Consider the following 4541-nt stretch of genomic DNA (forward strand, 5'->3'; position numbering starts at 1 on the left):
CCTGAGCAACGAGAAATCAACCAAGAATTCTCTGAGGGATACTGTTGATGAAATGGACATCACAGTACTCTATGTTGGAATTTATGTCCTAAAACTCGTAGTTTGTAGTTAAAATTATATTCGATTTAATAAAGTAGTTATTGGGGACTTATTAGTGAAAATAGAATATTATAATATTGAATCCAATAAACTAAGGATCTGATGTTATCTAGTGTACACTTGAACTTTATGTAGGGACATAAATGTGGATCTAGTTTGAGTTTGTAGCCCAAACGGTTGTCTATAGTGTATGAATAAGGTTGGACGTCTTATTATGGGAACATTATGGATGTGACCTGCTTTGTAGTTAGTAGAAATGATGTGAACCTGAATCGTTCATGTAGAGATATGAGAGTGGTGGCATCCTATGTAAAGAGTTTACATAAGACAGAAACCGTGAATAATCACTTTTAAGTTGTAACATCGTTGACTTTATAAACTTACTATTTCGATTATGATGACCTAGGTAACTTAATCTTATCCTAAGCTAACTGTGAACTTTTGTTTTCATATTTACTTTCCACTTTCGGGAGCATAATGATTCTTATCTCTGAGATCCGAAAATGGAGGGTTACACTTCAAGAATTACTAAGTTGTTAGTATATTGTCGATCGAAATAGCGATAACTAAGTACTATGGGAATATGAGATATTCGGGAGTTAGCATTTGGTCAAGATTGTCTTGGTTCAAAAGATGAGTAACCGACTACCTTCGGTAGGGGTTATTCTAAACCTTTAAAACATCGTTGCAAAACATAGTAATGATGGGTACATTATTAATATTTTTTAAATTAATTGGTTCTTAAAGAATCGTTCATGTAGAGACATGGGAGTAGGGGCGTCCTATGTAAATGGTTTGCATAAGACTAGAACCACGAAATAGTCACTTTTAGTTATAACACCGTAAACTATAAACTGATTATTTCAATTATGATGACCTAGGTAACTTGATCTTAATCTTGAGTTAACTATGAACTTCTGTTCATTCGGTAGTATCGTTAGATCTGCATTGTGAGGGCAGCTCTTCATCACTAGCCCAATAAGCCTCCCATTTCAGGGATAAGACCGAGTGGATAGCTAGGGACATAGGGTGCAAAACGAAATTCACTCCTACCCATGTTGAAACGGTTAAAGTTGTAAAAGTCAACATGTTGACTTTTTGACTTTGAAAAACAAAACTTTAACTGGAATTTATATTCAAATATGATTTGAAATTTAGAAAAATGAATGCGGATTCATACTCGGGAGGTTAGAATTAGTCAAGACGGGTAAAATAACAAAAAGTCAAAAAGTTGACTTTTGACTAAGAAAAGTCAAAGTTTGACTTTGACTTAATCTGTCAAATGACCAAATTGCCCTTTGACTAATTTCCTTATTAACTAAATGTTAGTGGAAAATGTGGCAGCTTATAATGAAATTAGAAGCCACTAATTCCATTAATAGTTAATGGATTAATTAGGTGCTGAGATTATATGAAATAAATTGCATGCATTTTGCATGTAATTTTTTTATATAAACTTCTCATTTCAGAATGAGAAGATGATGATGGTTCTCATAAAAATTATCTAAACGATACACCTACCTCCATTCTTCTCCCTAAAAGTTTTCTTCATTAAACGAGTCCCACAACTCGGTTCTTAGTCCTGGGATTAGTAGGTCAACATAGTGGTTGTTTTTTGCTCGTGATCATCAAGGGAGAAGAAGTTTTAGAACGAAGAAAAAGTTAAGAACTACAAAGGTAAGCTCATCGTTTACCTTCTCTATTCTTCGTTTAGGTCTATCATTTAGTTGCTGCATGTTAATTTCTAAATTGTTTAGATGCATATAGAGTAAATCATGATCCTAAGTCTTCCGCAGCATGTTTTTCTGATGTTTTTCCCATCATAATATTTTATCAATTTTTTAATGATTATTGAAGGTTTGGTCATATTTGATAGAGCACAGAAACCAGTCACAACTTTATGCATTTAATATGTCTAAACAGAACGGTGTATCAGAAAGAAGAAACTGAGCCTTGTTAGACATGGTTTGCTCTATGACAAGCTTTACTCTTTGATCCTCAAGGAATAAGGAATTGATGTAGAGACAAATAATAGATTCTTAGAGGAAAACCTTACCATAAATCATCCAACCAAGTAGTAAGTTAATATTAGGATTTTTAAAGACGTTATAGATAAACCTAGTTCATCTACTAAAATAGTTAATAAAACTAGGAAATCTGGTTAGTCACGTCCTTATGAAAGAGTTGAGAGTGCCTCAAAGTAGTGGGAGGGTTGTCATCAGTCTAACCATTACCTGGTTTTATCTAAAACCAAATCGTCATACTTGATGATGGTTTAAGAGGATTCATTGACTTATGAAAAGGCAATGAATGATGTTGATTATTTATCTAACGTCAAGAAATGACTAGCTATGCACTTTCAAATAAGAGATTTGGAAATGCATATAGTTTTCTAAGGATTCAAATTATTCAGAACGACAAGAAAATAATACTAGCCAGTCTCGAACATCTTATATAGACAAAATGTTGTCCAGATATATAATGCATAGTTCTAAAAGTGTTGGATTGCCATTAAGTATATTCTAAAATAGTTTAGAAATTTAAAAGACTATGTGCTTGTGTGTGCTAAGGTTATGATTCTTATCAGATACACTGATTCTAATTTCCAAAAATGCTAGAAAGTCTACATTGAAATCAATATTCACTTTAAATGAAGGAGCAGTAGTGTGAAGAAGCGTAAAGTTAAAGAGTACTACTTTATCTAGAAAATTGTGCATCGTATTGACGTTCTAGTAACCCCAATACTTGTTGAGCAAATCGTGGCTATTTGATTTACAAAGTCCTTTACAGCTAAAGTGTTTGAAGGCCACCTAAATAGTTTAGGTCTACGAAGTTTGTGCACTAGACTAGTGGGAGAATGTTTGGGTATATGTCGTAGTTTGTTGTATTCATATGTTTATTTTACTCATATGAGTAATTCTCTGACGATTAAATTCAACATTTTTTTTCTCACACTAGGAGTTTTAGTCCAAGTGGGAGTTTGTTGGAATTTATGTCCTAAAACTCGTAGTTTGTAGTTAAAATTATATTCTATTCAATAAAGTGGTTATTGAGGACTTATTAGTAAAAGAGAATACTATAATCTTGAATCCAATAAACTAAGGTCACGAGGCTATTTAGTGTAAGTTGAACTTTATGTAGAGACATAAATATGAATCAACTTCGAGTTTATAACCCAAATGCATAGTGTATGAATAAGGTTGGGTGCTTTATTTCGGAAATACTATAGATGTGGCCCGATTTGTAGTTAGTACAAACGATGTGATCCTAAGTCGTTCATGTAGAGACATATGGGAGGAGGGACATCCTATGTTATAGGGACATCCTATGTAAAGAGTTTACATAAGACAGGAACTATGAAATAGTCACTTTCAAGTTGTAACAACCACTACTAGAAAAAGAGTTTTTCTTGACGGTTGTATTTTAATTTCTTGATGGTTTTTGAAAAAAACGTTAAGAAAGGGATGATTTAAAAGAAAACCATCAAGAATTTTTACGAAAAGGCGGTGGGTAGTCAATTTTCAGCTTTCTTAATGGTTTTGAAACGTCAAGTAATATTTTTATGAATTCGGCATTCTTGACATGTTTTAAACGTCAAATGATATATACTTATCCTTGAGTTTTAAAAATTTCAAGTAATATCGATTAAATTCTTGACGTTTTAAAACGTCAATAATTTTTATGAAAAGGTGAAGGGGATTCATTTTCAAATTTCTTGACATTTCTTGACGTTTAATTACTAAATAATTAAAAAAATAAAAACCTAATTTTTTTAAAAAATAAACCTAATTTTCCCATTTTCTTTTTACTTTTTCCCTTTCCCTCCACACAACCCCAATTTCCCTCTTCCTTTCTCACCACCCACACAACGCCATACCTTCTTCTCGTAACTCACTCATCCTGAACGTCGTCGAACGCTGCCGAACGTCGTCAAACGTCACCGAACGCCGTCGAACATCGTCGAATCTGCTACCATTCGAAGCCAAACGCCTACTCGCTGAACACCGAATGTCGAACACCGAACACCGAACGCCGAACGTCGCTGTTGCTACCTGCTAAGTACCATCTGAACGTCGAACGCCTGCTCGTCGAACGCCGCTTCCCTGCTCCCTTGCTCGTCGAACGTCGCTCCCCTGCTTGTCGAACGCCGGTTAGCCATACATCAATTATACATTTTCTTGTTTGAGTAATCATGATTTTTCTTTCTTTTTTCACAGTAACCTTCAAATGTTATGCTTTGTTTTCTTAAGTGATTTTGGATGTCAGATTCAGACACGTTTCTAGGATAAATAGATGAATTAAATTCCTTGTGGATTTAAAGTAGTGAACATCTAATTTGAATATATAGAATGGGGATTCGTGGCTTTTTATTTCAATCATTTGAATTATCCTCACCATTTTTTCTTGTTTATTTAATTGTTTTCTTTATCAAACTATTAGGT

Source organism: Cucumis melo, chromosome 11 (genome assembly GCF_025177605.1).
Source record: "Cucumis melo cultivar AY chromosome 11, USDA_Cmelo_AY_1.0, whole genome shotgun sequence".
In the NCBI taxonomy this organism is placed as follows: Eukaryota; Viridiplantae; Streptophyta; class Magnoliopsida; order Cucurbitales; family Cucurbitaceae; genus Cucumis; species Cucumis melo.